Genomic DNA, 20,246 nt, shown 5'->3' with positions numbered 1-20,246 from the left:
TATTCATTATCGAATTGTTATTCTGAATATTTAATCCAGCGAGGGAGAGAGAACAAAGTCATTTAATTATTATTCCGAACGAAAAGTCGCTGGGAATGAAGGGGAACTGTTATAAATTCCGTAGAACGTAACGAACCGTATTATCACCTTACCATCAAGTATCATGTCGCAAGCTCGGTGGTCGTGTGGAGTTTATGCAATAAATTCAACTTCACCATCCAAACAACTCATAAAATATTCAACGCTGACCTACAATCTGTTCATCATTTGAATATCGTGTCACGGACATAACAACATCCACTTCTGCACGGATTTCGTTATGATAATTCACGATCCTTGATACAGATAACAGATTTACCGGGCTGATCATTCATACCGGTTATTAGATTCGACGTACTCTGAATTATTCTCACACGCTGACGAAATATTTCATCCGTATCGGAGTAATTAATCAGTTGTTTCGAACTGGATCCACAAATATACCAGAGGCCTTAACATTTTGGAAGAAACGGTATACGATATATGAATCTATTAGAAATCAAACTGATCAATTTTACTTTCTGTTAACAATTGAATTTTGCTAACAATTTCATTATTCAGATACGTTGTTAGAATTTAATTTCTTAGGAAAGAAAATATTTAATTTTACTAGAAACTGTGACAATCCTCAGAAACAAATTTTTTTAAGGTTTTAGAAGTAAAAGTGATTAACTCTATTGTTTCTTAATTTATTCGTTCCATTACTATTTTATTATATAATTAATTTCATGGTTTACTTTCACCAAAAAAATGTTTCGAAACTATCGAAAGGACTACCGCATAACACGTTGATGTGCCAAAATTTGTTGAGATTTTTCGAAAGGCCAGAACAATGAAAAAGAATGAATAGAAAAATAAACGATCCACTTTCACAATGAAATGCAAGAAGACCAACCTTTAAAGTTCCGAACATTCCATTTAACAATTTGACGACACACTAAAGACATATTAACAAACTTCCTAAAATTTCTTCAAATTATTTAGTCAACTAAATTTAGCCAACCAAGAAAATTAGATTTTTAACGCGAACGACCTAGTTCTATCACAAGGTGTGTGAACAATTATACAACCAATAACAGATTGATAGAGAAAGAAACAAATGAAAACAATGATCGAACGATAGTCCGAAAGAGAGCACATTAATCAGAGAGATTCAATAACGTAATCATTTACCGATACGCGAACAGAAACCATCGAACAATGAGGCTGAGTGAATTTTCGTAATAAGAAATCGAATGGAGAGCGCTTTGTTCTCGGGGTGGCTTTTATGCGCGTTTAATGTTCCACTGTTGGAATCGACGTATTGCCAAGCTCGGTCTGCCCTGGTAGAAAGTGCAAAGATACGTTGTGACGATAGTGGCGGAAGAAAAGAGGAAGAAAAAAAAGGTTGACCAGGAGAATTTGTAGTTGGAAGAATACAGCAGATATCTTCGGTATAGATCTGGCCGCGGGTGACAATGGCGGCCACAGCTATTGGCCCGTTTCACAAGCACGGTCCATATCAATACCCCTTTGTTGCACATGACTGAGTCTCGGATAAAATTCGCTTTCTCTCTCTCTCTCTCTCTTTCTCTCTTACTCTTTTCTATCTTCTACTTTCCTCGTGGACGGCAGAAAGCCGAGAAATAATGCGCAAACTTTTACAGCGGATGAAATCCTTTGGAAAAATATTTCTTACGCTTCTATGGAACACTTGGAGCGTGCCGATGCGTTTTTGTTCCGAACGCTATACTTTCGACCACTGTAGCGCGCAGCCCCTGCTACCTTGGACAGGTATGTATAAAATAAAGGGAATTTTCGAGGAGGTTTCGTGGTTTTAAGTTGCTCAATATACTGTTTAGTGTATTCTTTGGTGTAAGATTTTGTTCTACAGAGTATCGCAGTAATGATGATACAATGGACAAGAGGGCGACCCTACGTGAAGAAGCAAGTGGAAAGTACAGTATAAACAGTTCTTCTTATGGCGCTATATTACTGAGAAGATCGAGTTTAAACAAATTTGTTTAGTATGTGGTGTAAATATAAAATATGCAAATAGATATTAGGAAATTTATATTTTCTTTTTATGAGCATATTTATATTTGTAAAAAGAAATTTCATACGTCTTTCAGTTGAATGATTCGTAGTTTGAATAATTCCATATGTCCAAATATAAGAGTCGTTGACCACTTAGTTTAAATAGATATTTTCTTTTCATAAACGATGTTATAGTTCTAAATGCAAATTTCGCATATTTCTATTTTTAATGATTGCTAGTTTAAGTAGTGCCATGTATTCGAATATAAAAGTCGCTGATTAATTTTAATTAGTAATCGTATACTGTGTACAACATTTCTTAGGTGAAAATTTATGATCTTTTTCTTGACGAATAAATGTATATTTCATACACATATTTTTGAATAATTTCGTAAATTTACACATAAAACTCATTAGGCTAAATATTGATTGTTACATGCAATATTTATCGGTATTTTATCTTCTATTTGCAATTAGCGATAATGGTTGCTGACATTTGCAACAATATTTCTTAGAAACGTAAAATATAAATATCGTATGATTAATGTACCGCGCACTTTCTTTACGTAACCGAGTTGTATAAATTCCACCTTTATTTCGTTCCGTGATTTAAGCATGAAATCGCGTGAATTCGTACGGCACGCCGAGTTGTTTTCAAGGTAATCCGACTAGTCGTGCGCGCGCGCGCGTTTAATCGAGCTTCGAGGAATAAAAAACAGAGGAAAATTTCCCAGTAGAATGTACTTTTATTAAAAACTTCCTCTGAAACGTGTTCTTATGCATTTAATATTTAACGGCAAATCGCCGAGCCGTGGATGACCGGTTCACGAGTCTGGTTTCCTGTTAAAAACTTTCTCATTTCTTTCAGGCAACGTAATCATAACGTACATTCATCGAAAGAACGATAGAACAGCTATCTGGCAGTAATTAAATACAATTATTTATGCCTGTGTAATTTGAATTCCTCTACACATATTTAAATGGTAAAAAATACCAAAAGAATGCTTGCTGTAAAAGAAGTTTCTAAAGAGATAAAAGGAAATGTTGAATAATTTGATTAGTTCCATCAATGCATTCGTCATATTTATTATACACGGTGAATTATTTAATTTATTATGTATTGAGTTATTTCACTTTTGCCTTTAATGCCTCGATTAAAATCTCACCTTATGACGATATTGTATTATAGATTAACAACTGCAGTTCTTAGTTAGTAATTCTATTGCAAATTGCACTAAGTGAACAAACTTGTAGCTAACTATGTATTGAAGCTACGTACACGTGACTTATTTTTTAGGGAAAAAACAAATGATAGCAATCGTTCCTGTAAGTTTCGATATTGTTTATGCAATTGCCAACGTCATTGCTAACATTGATAATATCAATCAATTGTTACATTTTATACGGAACCAGAGATGTTCTTATATTTATAAACCGGAGTGTACATAAAGCTAGTAGCAAACGTGTTAAGCCTACAAGCTGTACGAATTTGAGCAGGAATCCACGCGTCGTAATATGAAGTGTATAAATGTTCCTTAATTTTTCTGCGACCACCGGGGCTGTAGCTTTTTCACGGTTCGCTAGATGAAGCTGTTAGGAGCACGTCTGTGTGCACCCCGTCAGACTTATACAGTCGATGACAAAACCAAATGTCAGGTAGTGGAAATTGGTATCAATGAAGTTTCATTAAATATATACGTAAATTTTACACAAAAATCTAAATATTAATTTCATATAATACATACAATACATAAAATAAATAAAATTTAAGTACATAACACTCCTGCTAGTTTCTTTTAAACAATTCATCGTCAATGATAGTTATATTATTCTGTACACTTATTTTTATCTTCAACTGTATATTCCTGTCCATAAGTCATGGGGCACTCGTCTTTAAGCAAAATGTTAGAACTTAAGTACACTTGACATTATGCAATTTCAACATTTAACGTAAATGCTAACTTTGTTTCATAATAGTTACTTTATAGTATAAAACCGTATTTTAATTCGATAGAATACGGTAAGGCTTCACAATTCCAAAATTTTACACCTACTTCTTGGGTGACAAATAATTTATACATTTGACGTTCATACGATAGGTGTCCACTGACTCCACCTACGATTTTTCATTCGTACAGTAGCAACTCACGTTTAAATGAGCGAGTTAAACAAGCAACAGTTCATTTAATCGGGCACTGACTAAAATCCGCTTCAAATATATGGAGCTTGCATAAACAGAGTTCTATTGTAACTTATGAATGAACAAAGTGAATCTAGGAAGTCGTACCTACATTCCGACAATTATTTAGTTACAATTGTTTCTAACAATTATTATACTCGAAATAAATCGGCGTACGGTGATTTATGAACAAGAGTGTACATGTGTTTGGCAACACGTCGCACCCACACGCGAGCGCATTATAATAACCGTGTAGCCACAAAGGCGACAACTTACTCGCAGATTAGAAGAAGAAAAGTAGTACTTGAGCGGACTCTCGAGGCGTGCCGGTCTTTACGGTGGCGTGTTTAAGTCGGCCGCACATATTTAAAGAGCGGCCGGTAAACTTCGCGAAAAGGAGAGCCGCGTGAAAGCACGCGAGGCTCTTTTTTTCCTCACTCGTGCTCTCCCCTTTCCCTGGCCACGCCAATTCACGTCCAATTAAACGTAAAAACGATCCGACACCGTTGAATGCTTTCTAAAAAAGGAACAATCACGCTCCGGATTAAGCCTTCGTCACGAGCGCCGTAAGTATTTTTTGCAAAGACGATTCGCTGATTGCTCAATGAGTCGAGTGTTCCATGCGTTTTGTATGGTCGGTGTTTAGAAATTTTGGTTTATTATTTGTGACTTGGAATGCCTCGATTGTAGGTATTTTGTATGTACATCGTGGATGTTTACGTAAATGGATATTTTTATGTTTATTATTAAAGAATTAAAATTAAATAGTGAAAATTAAAATGAAATTTTATAGATCAAAAGTTATAAATTACCAATAATTTCTTCTCTCCTCTTTTGTTCTCTTTTATAATCGGTATAAGTACCAAATATAAATCTGTCAGCTACAATTCACTATGTCTTGTCAATTCGCTAGCATCTTCGTCACTTTTATCCTTAAAAACAAATTACTATGTTACTAACTTGAAACCTGGAACCAGGTGCAGAAGTTAGGATCAGTAAATCCTATAACCAGAAAGCCTCGCGTTTCTCTCAATCATCATTTACACTGATCTACTAAAAATGTCACCAAAAATTCACCAAATGGCGTTGGACGAAGAATAATAACGTAAGAGAGGAAACTTGTTGACAATGTGCTGCGTTTTACAATAAAAACACCGCTCCAGAATTTTCAATTTTTCAACGTACGAAATACAAGATATGTCGCCAACGGAAGAAATGCAACTTAAGTAGAATTTTGCCTACTAAATATCACAATGAGTGCTGTACTTTAGATATTTTATATATTTTTATATTTTGTACACATTTTGCATCTATATATCGCAAGTATTTAAATTTTCAATGTACTATCGTGAGCCAATATACGAATAAATAATTTGACATATGTGATAAAGAAAGCCCCAAAAAGATAGAATTTCACAACAAAGTCAGTCGTGACCGACAAGAACTTTACGATTGAAAAACAAGGTCAGAAAGATATACAGCAAAAAAGATTTATCGCAATACAAATTCACGTTAGCAGATAACGGAGTATACTCTTGAACCGGTCAGTGTCGTCTCAACGAATGGGAAACTGGTTATTTAATCATCGTTCTCTAATCGTGATCTCTCAGAGTGATTGTAGCTTTCGTACGGTTTACACCGCTCGTGAACGCTATACTACGTGTTGTTACGCTTTGTTTTGTTTCAATCCACAATGCTGAAAAGTTATGGAGGTGTGATCCTATAGTCTCGCGGGTGTCATAGCGAAGCGTTGTTGTGTTTGTCATCGACGTGTTAGGGAGGAAAACGCTTCCTGGTAATAAATCGTCGATTAATTGTTCAGCAACGCGGTTTTGTACACGAACTGGAATTCATCAATAGCGGTGGTCTACTCGTCGATCTGGTTTTTCACGCTATAGGCTATTTCATAAGGTGCAGATCTTGAATCTTAAATTTTTAATTTGAAAGGTATGATTTTCATTGAGTTGATTGGAAAATTCGTGTCGTTTAGTTTATTCGGCATAAATTGATATATTTTTCAAAAATATAATTTCAACCGAAGGGAAAGAATTACGTTCTTTAAAGAAAAAGCTCCGATTCTACGGAAATAGGCTGTTTTTCATTTCTTCTTAAATTTCGCTACGAATTTTCCGAACGATCTAATGTTCGTTGCTTGGTTTTTTTTAAAGATAGAAAAACATTGAGTATTATCAGATTGTAGATTTTTATGCACCTATGAAAAATTTAAAAATAATAGATGCATAGAACGCACAGAATATATAGAAATAAATACAATTTCCGAAGTAATTGTATTGGATAGAATAATAAATTCGTTCGTCTTTCACTAACACATACATGCATTTCGGAGAACGTAAAAATGCACGTATCACGTTAATCTATCGGAAATAATCCGTCATTATAGACAGTTAGGTAACTAATAATGGTTAAATGACAATAATTATGAATGGTTACGATCATTGATGTTTCTCGTTGCTATGTTTCCGTTCTATGTAACGTTCTGTTAATGTTGCAGTAGAGGCTGTTTCAGAAGAGGTGAACATAAAATTTGAAGCTGAGTTCAGTATACAGAAATCGGACAGACACGTTTTGAGGTAAGTTTGTGATATGTGAAAACACTTTGAAATTTTCACTCTTATTGTTAACTTTGGAATTTGGTTAAGCACGAATCGAAAATAAATTAAATTAATTTTTGCACTAGAAGTAGTTGTCCAATTGTACATTAAAAAGAATCAAGCACTGTTCATTTCATACTGAAAGAGGATTCCTGATTGATAAGTTAAAACAACGTTTAAACTCCTCTTTATTATACAAGTTGTTTCATAAATAAAAACACTAAGGAAATAATATCGTAGTGTTTTCATCCTACGTTTTTTCTTCTTTCATGTTAATTTACTTCCACTTCAAGATCCGAGAAGATACCACAAGAAAGATGTTGCGATTCTCTCTTTTTTCTCTTGCTATCTTCATGCTCGTTGCACTGATGCATCTCTCTCAGGGAGAGACGACAACAGAGCTGCCCTTCCTCTTGCAGAGAATCAAGAAAAACACGGAAACGCAAATCAAAATCCGGATCGATAGAGGGAATTCGGAATTTAAAAGCATTTTTGATCCACCCACACGCACGACTACAGAGATGAGTACTACAACTACAGAAGCAGGACAATTTAATGTTGTGCAAAGCATCATTGAAGTACCCAACAGATGTCCATCCGGTTCTACATTCATACGTGGAAGATGTCGCACGAGAATTAACTGAAATGAAATATGTAAAATCGAGATTTGCAAACGTCCTATATATCATACAATATATTCATAAAAAATTCTAATAATTTACCTTCTTTACGACTTTTATCAGGAATAGAATAAAATATAGTAGGGCCGAGATTTTGGAACGCCCTATACATCGTGTTAATATATTTGTACGAATATTCTACTAATTTTTTCTTTTTCTTTTGTCTCAATTAAAATAAGATATGTGAGATCGATGAAAGTCGATGTACAATTATATACATACTTCCCTCACCATTTTGAAACATCTTGTACAAAAGATCGAGCACAGCATCACGTTCGATTATCTCAAGGGAGATTGAAGAGGAGATCGGATACTAAATGCGACATAATTATCGAACACTTGTCTCACGCGAGTTTCATGAAACTTAACAAGAATGTGCGACGAATGAAACGCGAAGGGGCAAGGCGGAAATATCGGATGGTAGATTCCACGGAAGTAAGTTTACGAGAACCGATGAATCTTGCGTGAAATGAAATGTGAAAAACTTATCGAATAAAGGTTCCGTGTAATTTTACGAGGACCAAGGAATCTTCCGCCAAATGAAATGTGAAATGATCTCTGAATGAAACCGTTCTACTCGAATAAGGCTTGATCTACGGAACTTCAAACGATCCGGACCGAACGTTTGCGATCGAATAAAATTCAAGACGAAAAGTTGACTTGATCACGATTTTTTCTATCATTGAATTTCGAGTTTGATTTATAAAATCATATTCGTTATGCAACTGATTCTTAGAAAATACATTAAATTTAATAATTCACAAAATTCATTATTCAATAAATTACCAAGCACGAAAGCTCAGTTACACTAAAATACCTGTAAACACATGTAGATCCACGATTTCATAATTCTGTGTCTAGGAATATACCACTTAATCAATCCATTACCGGTTGCACTTAGGTAAACAAATTCAATTTCATAGGGTCTCATGTTAGTCACCAAGCGTGGAGCGTGATATCTGATCGCGATAAGGATCAAGGTTTCTTGGCAAACGCTTTCGAAGCACGAAAGAAACTGGCCGAAATTCCCGCGTTTCACTAACAGCGCCCAACGCGCGACACTTATCGTAATTACTCATTAACTGCTCCCGTTCCCAGTTGATTATCAATTACGATCGTTGTAAGCTGATTCATGCTTGTTTCGCGTGACACAAGTACTAAAACCAGTTACAAGCTGTGAATTAAAATTCCCTGCGTAAACGTCCGATAACGGGTATAGATATACAACGTACTCGAGCACAGACAGTTATATACAGTGATTGTGGAAAACATTTTAAACATTTTGAAATTTTCCTAGTTTCTACGCAAAGTTTTGGGAAAAAGTTCTATATATATGAAGAGAAACGCGAACTTTAGCCCGCGGTCTGTTACGAGAACGGGCTTAGTAGTACGAAAATTTTCAGGAGTAGAAGGATATGGCGTCGATCAATTAACAACGCAAAGGGTGATATTTCAATTATCTATTAAATTAATAAATCTCAATATTTAACGGGAGCATACTTGAAAATTACTTTTCGACCGAACATATGAATGTTTTTTGATTTCTCTATTATTCATGAAAGGTGAGCACAAGTGTTGGAATACTTTTGTGAATCACTGTATACGCGAACACATTTACAATATGCTAGTGTACAGTAAGTTAAATGGTAAATGAAAAGAAAGCCGAATTTGCATGATCGCTAATTGTGAATGTGGAAGCTTTGGCGACGAGTTCACCGTGCCCCTTCAACCTTTCTCTTACCGTTTGTGTTCGCGTATTCCAGTCAGCCAGATTTTGTACTCATTGTCAGAAGTAAAGACCCCTCGACACTTGTTGCTCGCCATCGACATTTGTCTGCGCGCCCCACTGTTATATACGCGTGTGCATTTCGCTTTCGTGGTTGCATTCTTTGTCAAGTTACACGTGTAGACACGAACTACGTTCGTACACATGCACACATAGAAGGGGAGATGTATACATCGTTACGACGACTTCATAATGCCTGCGACCGGTATTGCGTTTCCCCTTACTTTCTCCGTGCTCACAACGAATGCAAGGTTATGTATCCATTGCTGTCGGCCATATTGTATACGGGGTGTCTAATTGAAACGCCGATGATCCCTCGTGTAAAAAAGAAAGAGATGCACGTGAAATGGGTTTTGTTCTCCTCTGCGTTTTGTTTTTGCGAAAATACGGCCGAGTGTTTCTTCTTGATTTTTATTCCGTTATAATGGAATTCTTCTTTCTTCTGTTTGAGAATAATGGCTCAGAGTTGGGAATTTTTGTGGGGTTTTCATTGAGCGTAAATCGGAGGTAAATTAGGTTAGATTGAATTAAAAAGAAAATAAAAAGATCGGGAAGATTCCACACGCGACATTTTATGTATATTTTAAATCGTTCTGATTCAATATGCAACATTTTATGCATATCTTACATTGGTCTGAGCGGGATGGCGCTTGGATTCAAAGTTAACCTAATTTAGAATAGGTTTGGTAGGGGAGTTAAGTATAGATTAGCGTGAATTAGCTTTGGATTAGACATACATAAATTACAACCAGCTTAGCGCGAAACCAATGAGCTGAGTTCGCATTATTCGTAATCGAAATTCTTACTAAATTAATCTATTGGAATTTAAAAATATAATTTCTACGAAATATATTCCAATTTAAAAATATAATTTGCATTAAATATATATTTGTATCGCAGAATCTCGATTAATAAGCTTTATCAAAATCGAAACACGCGTGCAGCGATGGTCGATATTTTTTACCGGATTACAATCAGGAAATTAATTCATATTTATTTTAAAATAAATGAATTGAATAAAAAATGTTATTTTTGATTTATTGGATTCGATTCCAATGTTTCAGAAAGATAACATTCCGCGCGCGAAGGTATATTTAACGAGGCGGCAAACGCACCAGAGATGTACAATATTTGATTCTGTATAAACGCGTTATTTTCCAATCCAGCAACACGCGATATTTAATTAATCTTAACTAATCATTGACCCATTGGAGATTATAACAATTTAGAGCTACGTTATTTAATTTTGGTTCAAGTTGTTTGATTATATTGATATAAAACCAATATGACAATGTATGTAGAAGTAACAAGATATTTACTGCAAGATTGGAATTTTTTAGAATCTTAAATATTTGGAGATTGGTATTTTTGGAATGTCAAATATTTAAATATCAAATTTTTTTTATTTTCTCGCGGGTGTCAATCTTTTTCTTGGCCGATAACTTTAAAAAATAAATTTTATTCGTCGATGTTCGCACTAGCTTCACACGTACTTGAACCCATCGCTAGTTTTCATTAAAACCTTTCGTAAATTCCGATCAGACCATTCGGGCAATTCCTGTAAAATTCCGGTGATAAATGTAATTCCATACATATAATTTAAACGGAGCGTCGAATGAATTTCAATCGAATTCACTTAAACGTATACAACGTCTGGCCGAAATTTTCTTTCGGCCACCCATAATTTTTCGAGGTTATTCGAATAATGTTTGAAATCGCGAATACGAGACACCGACCAGGCAGGGAAAATAGAGAAAGGACGAAAAAAAAAATAAAACCAACCCTACGGTCGATGATTTCGCCATGTACACGACGGGTCACGGTTTGAAAGCGAGCCAAAAAATTTGCTCTGGCCAGCGTGGAAAAACACATAAAAATTCCGACAACGACGTAACTTCATTTGCATCACTAATGCATCGCCGTTGTCGAAACAAATTTCCTCGTTTTTCCCGTCTCTTTGTTCTGTCTTCTCCTCTCACATATATACAGTCACCGACCAGAAATAAAAAAAAAGGAAAAAAAAACAAGGAAATATACTAAAAAAGTCACGCACAATTAGATTCAACGGATCTGAATAGCCGTTTTTGTACTTCGTTTGAAAATATACATATATATCAAGTTTTGCTAAAAGTTATTGCGTTTTTAAGTTACGTGCGATCAATTTATGATACACAATAATTTCCATTGCATTCAACGAGATTTTCTTGAGATTTATTTATCTAATTCTGTAAAGTTCCATCATATTACTTGATTGATTAACTTTGTACGTTTATTTGAGTTCTTATTTTATACTATTTTATTTATTATTATTTATATTGTTGTACCTTTTATTTTATAATTCAGTTAGTTATAGTTTTTTTCATTCATGGATACACTAGTCATTTCAATGGGCTATTAACAGTGCAAGAGAGAAAAAAATGTTACATGGATTTTATGTAATTTGCAATATTTCAAATAACTTAATAACTCTCGTATGTATTGATTTATACCCCTTTAATTGACTTTTATGGTTTTATATTAAACTGCAGATTGAGAAAAATATTTTTTGTTCTGAATAGAGCGATGCAGAGTATAACATGTAATAAATAACATTGCACAATTCACAAGAAGATGAATTTGTTTTTCTTGGAAAAATCTAGTGGTGCATTACATAGTAACCTTTACATCTATGTCTTATGCCAACTTGTTAAAATCACCTACTACTTTATCATGTCTTGTCAGGTATAATTACTTTTATGGAAATCGTTTTTAATTGATAAGCATAGATTTTTTAAGAACACCCGCTTTCCCTTCCAATATTCATTTATTATTTCTCTCGTACGAGAACACGCGATAAGAGTTAAAATAAAACGAATTTTCATTCGTATGCATGCCATATTTAATATATTTATTCCGCACATAAAAATATATTGAAAATGTAAATTAACATTTTTTTCGCTCCAAGTCACGTTATGGAAAGAATCGAATTTGAAAAGTTGAGTAAGCCTGCAATTCTTGACTAAACCTATTCAAACTCTATTTTCTCGAAAACAAGGGCTTCAAAGAAAAAAATTGTGTCCTACATTTTCAATTTATTTTTGCATGTAGAGTAACTCGTTATCAATTGTGGGACAGTTTCCAAGTTTACGTATACTCGAAGGATATTATCAAACTTGTAGTTGCTACGTGATTCTTATTTAATATTAATAATCTGTAATCTATGATTTTCCAGATTTAATAACAATTCAATTATATAAAAAGGCTCTAATATACAGATGTCTAATATATTTAATATATATGTGTAGACTTCTATATTAAAAAGCTTTGTCCAAAATTGTACGAACATCTTAATATATAAAACCTATTCCGTTTGAGAACGTCTCAACGTGATGACCCTGATTCGTTGGTAAAAAAGGATTTCTATTTCGAGAAACCGTGACGGGTTCCCAAAGACATCCTTCTAATTACACGATGTCGCTGTTGTCGATATGTAGTGATATATTGTCCGTAAGATATACGGAGAAGGAGAAAATGTAGGTCCATTTCGTGGCTGCAAGCTACAGAAACAGATGACAGGATATTGCCTTCACGACCGATAATCCATTGTCGTTACTTCGTTACGGCGCGCATTATTGTCGTACGAGGTAAGAATCACCCTTGGTACTTTTACATTTTTACGAGTCGACCCCTTTTTATCGGATCTTCTATGATTTTTTATTCGTTCGTGAGAAGACAAATTTACCTGCTGCCTCAGCAAAATTTTCTACCTTACTCGCGCCTTTATTCTCACTTCTTTCTATATATATATATATACTTTCATCATTATTATTATAATATTATGAGAGATAGATTTTCATTCTTCAATGATAAATTGATTCAGTATTATTATTAATTTTGTTGCTTAAATATTCAAATCTGTTTTTATCGGCATTAGGGATCAACATTATTTTAAGGTTAAATTTTATTTGCAATTTCTTTTCAGTCAAATTTCATTATTGAATCCTATTTTTGAACATAGAAACTATAAAAGAAAATTCTGCGGATTTGCTTAATATTTTTGTGATGCAACTCTGCAATTTTAAAAAAATGAAGTCAAATATTTAAGAAAATAGCGTGTATTTATTTAAATCTTCTTATAAGTCAGAGTTAAAAGAAGAAAAATGTTGGAGTTCTATATTCATGCAGAATGATATGAAATATAAATGATGACTTCTCCGTCATATTTGTCTTTAGACTACTACAGCCGTAACTTTTTCCTGCTTCGTTAAACGAACATATGAAACTCAGAACATACCGTCTCTTTCGTTAATATTTCTCTTTTCGATATTAAAAACCAGCGAAACATTTTCATCGTGATCAATCAATTTTCCCAAATACATCCAATTCCATCGAACGATCCGCCTTTTCCACACGCCAGTTTAAATATTTCCTCTTTTCACTGTATCCTTGTGGACGATTCCCCCCTCTACAAAACACCATCGATTTTGAAAGTTGATTCAGTTTCCGCTTATACACACATGCCGCTGTATATACAACATACCTACAGGGCGTTTCAAAGTGGTTGGGTACATATTTGGATATATCTTCTTTGTGTAAAGTGTTGTTTTAACTCGACGACACAAAGGGACTGTCATAATATCAACACTAGAATTGCTGACTAACGAAAGCATGAAATTTCCATCGTGGAAATCAAAATCAAATGGATGGACAAATATGCGAAACGAAAAATATTGTTTTTTCGTTTATAAAAAAGTCTAGCTCTAAAAGCTTTCATATTAAAAGCTCAAGTCAAACTCTGTCCAATTGCGTGAAACACGGTGTAGAAAGTTAACAGTTACGCTATCGTTACACTGAAAAATCTTACGTAACATTCTCGCCAACATTAACGATCTGCTTCAAGCTTTCATAACCTCTACATTAAAAGTCTAAACCAAAATCTGTCTAAATATATGAAATATCCTGTAGAAAACTATCTTAATTAACTTACTTGAGGTTTTTAGACTAAAAAACCTTATATAATATTCTTTGTATTTCAAGCTCTCATAACCTCCCCACTAGAAAGTGATACAACCTACCATAACCTAACTAATTTACCATAACCTAACTAACCTACCATAACCTAACTAACTTGAATAACCAAAATAACGTGCAATACCAAAACATTACAGTACTATGATTGCCATTTTGATCAAAAAATGCTTCTGTTTCGCAAACGTGTCATAAAACCGTGCAACTTGGGTAAACGAGAGTCGCGACTCGAACCGATCTCCATCGCCATGCATTCGAATGTCTATGCACCCGGCTGCAACTGATTGCTCGCTCGTCCCATCGCGGTCCTTCCTACCTGCCCCTACTACCGAAACGTTATAGGGGTGCTGGATATTGAATTCGCTGCGAAACTTATGTTTGTTTTATTCATGCCAGAGCACCAAGGCCCGGTCGAAGCCGACGGGACACCAATGATTATGGGTTATCGATGCTGTTCGACGTCGCGGCCGCTTATGGCTATGCAAAAACGCCGTGATATTGGCCCAGAGGAAAAATCCGGTGTTTGACGAGACGTAGGTGGGAGGGACGAATTCGTTTTCGTGTCACGCCGTCTATCCCATCCTTTTCAGCCCCCTCTCAACTGTGCTCGATGTATTTAGTCGGTTGGTCGAATCGAATGGAGTAATTTTTTGTTCTTCCGTTTTTTCCTTTCCTTGCTTACTTTTCTATTACCCCCTCTGTACTTTTTCGATGACGTTGACGTACTATGTACAGGATGCTTCAGTTCAATTTAGCATGCCTAGCTATTGAAGATAAGATAAATGGTAAAAAAAGAGAACTAAGACAAGTTTCTATTATAGTTACGTTATTACAGGCTTTTTGTACCTTTTGGTCGACGTTGACGCGATGTATACAGGGTGTTTCAGTTAAACTTAACCACCAACCTATTTCTACCACTACAAGAAGCAACAAAATGGCTAAAAGGAATCTATACTTCTTTGTTGCTTTCCCTGTATCCTTAACGTTGGCGTTGCATATATAGGGTGTTACAGTTGGATTTATCATCTTCCTATTGAATATAGGGAAAAGCGGCTGGTATAAGTTTGTATCTAAGTTACTTTTTACTTTATTCTACTATATATTGAGACATCAGTAAATCCAAGATTAAATCCAAAAGTATCCTACATACTAATAAGAACACCATATAAATACATGCGTTATTGTACATCATTATATAGACTTTATTTTTGAATAGAAATGGTCTTTTTATAATCTGTGAAAGAACAAAGACTTTTATAATCGGCGATACGTTTCTTAACCTATATTTTAGTAGTTATTGGAGCCGATAAAAACTTGGAATTTATTAGTCAAGTGTTTTCAAAGAGCCTTTCAGAGTAAGATATAAGATGAACGTGTTTAATTATACGAGAGAGAGGGAGAAATAGAGAGAGAGAGGGAGAGAGAGAGAGTAAACATCGATTTCTAATAAAGTCAGAAGACACAAGTCGTGCATTTTAGTCGGCACCTTCTCCGTCACGATCGGATATTAGTAATTGGAATTACGAGCTTCCGTCGTAAACCACCGCTACCTCCAAACAATCGACTTCCGTGTATAGCAACGTAAACTGCATACTGATTTAAGATACTAAGACCTTAGAATTCTAGCAAAGTTCGACACGCCAGATGAGAAACATTCGATCAAACACAAAACGAATAAACAAATCAATCTATTGCTCTATCCTTGATCCAACTGTATAAATATTATTCCTAATAATATTAACCTTCTAAAAGGAAATATGACTTGAAAATTGCAGCAAGAAGCATCAACGAATCGATAGCCGTAGGTTTTACATGAATCATTTCTCATTGTTATTATGATTGTATTACTATGATTGCTGTTATGAGTAGTAAGAAAGAAAAATTAAGTACATTACAAAATTATATAGAATTTATTCCAAACTCAAAGAATAGACACGGCCTTGACGTCACAGAATCACGTGAAATCTAATTTACCTAAAAGACGCGAATTTCTACTACGAAATCTGCTTGGTTTAGTAAAGTTATCGAAGCAACAAAATTTATTCCTTTACGTATAAATATTAATCGTAAGGAATATTTATGAAATAAGATAAATTAAAAAATCTTGATCGGAAAGGAATGATCAAATATGTAAGTTAATTTAGGATCTTGAGATTCACCCGCTTCTAAAAACTACAACTATTTTCTTCCTCGTATGCTAGCTTTAATTAGTTAACGTCATTTCTCGTGATTTAATTTACTTCATGTGAGATTCACAGATAAAATTTGAATTTTGCTTAAAAAGGCATCGAGCTAATGTACACATAATGTCATATTATTAATCTTCTCACACTCGGTATGGTATATACAACTTTATCCTTCGATTAATTATTAATCAACTGAGTGGGAAAAATCTGTCTCTATTATCTAGTAATAATTGATAAAATAGAACGTTCCCCACAGTTCAAAGAAGATTTAATTTTGAAGGAGTTCAATAATTCTCAACAATTCATAATTGTTCACGTCTTAACATTTCAACAAAACCTATAAAACATATAAAAATCAAGTACTAGTATCGAGATTCAACATATAGTTTACAGTTAAAAATAAACATTCAGTTCTAGAAAATTGATCTTGCTAGCAAACACATAGAATTAATAGATACACGCTGCTAGCCAAAATTTTAGGTTGATTTAGTATATTATAATATAATGTTACGCACACAGCGCGTATAATATAAAATACATTAGATAAAGAAAAACTTGAATTTTCTCAAACAAGTATAAGGTAATCCTAATAATAGTGGCTAGTAGCGTAGAAGAGCAAAATAGAATAAATTTTCTTAATAAAGAATCTTAGTGAGCGAAGCGATATTTCAAGGGCACGATCAACTTAGAATTCTCCATACCTCTGGTTCCACACGTTGCACGCGGAATTGGAGGAAAACGACGAGGCCTGGAAAGCGGCGTTTCGGGCAATGCCGCTTTGAAAATCGATAAGCGACTCCGCGTAGTCGACCAGTCAGGAGCTTTTCGGTGTATCCGCGCCGGAGATCCTGCCCTGGTCACGTGGCGCTGCTTACGTCCACGGAAACACCAGCCATCAGCTTAAAACTGCACACAATGTCTTCTTATAGACGGAGCTCTGCAAAAGATCACGGACATAAATTGGTCGACCAGGGCCAAGTTAAACTTACGTAGATTAGGTCACATATGTGTTTTATTTTCTCTTCGTCATATACAGTAGCTACCACAGATATTTATACATATCCCTATTTTCCAATGAACCGTTCTTTCTATCCCACCATTTCGGTTTTATGGTGTTAACAATTTTGTCACTCGTATGAAAGTACTACCAAATGATATTAAATTTAGGCTTTTGAGACTTCGACAACTTTATTGATGTAAAGTCACGAAAACTTTGCCAAGTTTACATTCGAAAATATTTTATGGAGATTCTTCAGGAGTACGGTAGACATACGATGGTTACAAGAATTATGTCTTTTTTTCACAAAAAGCATGTTTCTATTAGCAATAATTGATAGAATAAAAATTTCCCCGCGAATCAGGCTTCTCAAATTTTTCTATTCATACGAAATCTATACGAAGCAAGCGCCAGATTCGACATAAAATTCACGATTAAGAAGAAAACTCCAACGTAGCAAGCGTATCATAAAGGATTTCATTTTCTAATGAAGCGTATTCTTATAAATTTTCACGTTTCATTTTTATAGTATCAAATTTTTGTAGCCACATGAAAGTACTACTAAATGATACGAAATACAGTTGGACCTTATTAGTTTGTATATAAATCTTGTGTAGTTACTGTGCATCCTTCATTACTATGCATACTTTGATTTATACTACTTAAAATTTCAAAACTCGGCCGATATAATCATAACACAGTTGAGTCTCGTTATAAAATTTTTAAAAAAATTTTCAAATATTTCCTATAACAAATTTTCTACAACTATTCAAATACTTTCACTGGTAAGAGTGTCAAGTACAATTATGAGCATTGGTGATGTAAGTGTGACATTATCTATCAAGCGTGTTTTCTTCTGTGACTTGGTTACGCGGCGCATTGCAGTGATAGATCGGATTAAAACGTCCGATTAAAGGGGCCGTAAGTAATTGCATCCAGCAGATGACGAGGGATGATTGATCGAATTAATCAAGCTGGCTACTCGAACATCGCTAAAAAGCAACAGCCAAGTTCACGATAAATGGAACATGGCCAATTCGAACGCGAACGAAACAACCGAATCGGCTGCCTAACTTATTCAACTTCAAAGTGAAAGCAATCAGTTCTACTATTTGCCTGGTTAAATTCGACAGCATCGCTACTAGCCATTCCAAATTTATCGACTCTCATTGCGAGGGGGTAGACAGAGACTCTGGGAAGGGTTCTAAAAATCGTAAATAGGTCACCGGTGTCAAACAATCTAATCCTACTATTTACCTAACCAATTTTACCGATTTCGTTTTAGCTGTTTCACGTATACCAAAATAGAGTCGAAGGGTAATAATATGCGAAACATTGGATCCAATGATTCCAATTAAATTGAAGATATAATTACAATTTATATATACAGAGTATATCTGAACTTTATTGTCTAAAAGTACTGTCTAAATGAAGTTTAAGGCAACTTTTAAGCTTGTTAATTCTGTGTAGAGGAATAGAAAGTTGTTAGTTAAATAGCATAAAAATCTGTCTAAATGAAGTTTAAGGCAACTTTTAATCTCGTTAATTCTATGTAGAAGAATAGAAAGTTGTTAGTTAAATAGCATAAAAATCTCAAAAATGTTATCAGTGATAATAAATTCTTTTGTATGTCTCACGTATTGTCACTTGTCATTGTATTTGACTTGATGTATTGACCTGATAGTGTCAAGTTTGATAATAGAATAAGTAAAGTTCTACAAGTGAATTTTGACAAACCAGTCTAAGGACTGTTTATACGACAGAAGCTTGTAACCTACAGTTAATCATATATCAATTCACTAATGTTATTAATAAGTAAATTACTATGCAAAAGGGCCAAGGTAATTACAATTAGATCTCCAATTGTATGTACATGTAATAAGTATAAAATGGAGTTTCAGTTAATTTGTGGGAAAATTTGCTGATTTTGAGTAATGTAGTGAAAAATCGGCAACCAAATTCTGTAAACTCTGATAACGTTCAAAAGCTTCTGTTATTATGTCGATGATTATAATTAAATTTCCAAATCGGAGGAACTCGAAATGAGATTTATAGTAACAATTCGTAGAAAAATGTTGCCAATTCCAATTAGGTGGGTGAAAAGTCGCTTCGCAAATCTCATAAAACCTCCGATAATATTTAAAAGCCTGAGGCAGATGATCATAATGAAATTCAAGATCCAATAAAACCCACTGAATTAATTTCAAGAGTAGATTTAGAGTAATTCCTGAAAAAACCAAGCAATTACAAAGGTAAAAGTGGCTAACCATGAAACCCACAATAATACTCAAATCCCTGTACCACGTTATGATAATTAACTCCAACATTCAATTAAACAACCAAATTTTAACAATCCATTAAACCAACCCAGGATCCAATTTTCACAGCGATTCTTCAAAACGAAACCACAAATTCCTACTAGAAGGGTAAAAAATTACCAGATTCTATAAAAACTCCAATAGTGTTCTAAACCCTACAGCAAGCCACCTCGATTATACCGAAAACTCAATCAATCCAAAGCATGATTCAGTTTCCACAATAATTTAAAAAAACTCAACGATTACAACGAGGAAGACCGCTAACCATAAAACTCGCAACACCAAGCGTCTTAAACCAAGAGACCATAATTAACTGCAATATCCAATCAAACCCTTCGGAAGCAATTTGAAAGCCTTCAGAATAATTCCTGAAAAACCAATCCCAATTCCAAGGGTGAAAAATCGCGAGTAGGTCGCGGGCAAAGG

The 20,246-nt window shown here is 34.5% G+C and overlaps 1 protein-coding gene and 1 long non-coding RNA gene across 4 annotated transcripts in view; one reads left to right on the top strand and one right to left on the bottom strand.

The window, feature by feature from the left end:
- Positions 1-20,246, bottom strand: part of LOC122570187 (peptide-N(4)-(N-acetyl-beta-glucosaminyl)asparagine amidase) — a 53,252-nt gene that overhangs the window by 15,573 nt on the left and 17,433 nt on the right. For all 3 annotated transcript variants that reach the window (XM_043732196.1, XM_043732195.1, XM_043732194.1), the window contains one exon: positions 17,207-17,442. The gene's annotated coding sequence lies outside the window, so the exon portion shown is untranslated. The remainder of the gene's footprint in view (positions 1-17,206; positions 17,443-20,246) is intronic.
- On the top strand, positions 5,831-7,724 carry LOC122570195. Its single transcript, XR_006317738.1, has 3 exons — positions 5,831-6,145; positions 6,747-6,825; positions 7,140-7,724. It is a non-coding gene; the product is annotated as an uncharacterized LOC122570195 (long non-coding RNA).

The sequence above is a fragment of the Bombus pyrosoma genome, linkage group LG8, assembly GCF_014825855.1.
Source record: "Bombus pyrosoma isolate SC7728 linkage group LG8, ASM1482585v1, whole genome shotgun sequence".
Lineage (NCBI taxonomy): Eukaryota > Metazoa > Arthropoda > Insecta > Hymenoptera > Apidae > Bombus > Bombus pyrosoma.
Note: the sequence above shows the minus strand (reverse complement) of the source record. Positions and strands in the feature narration are given on the sequence as shown.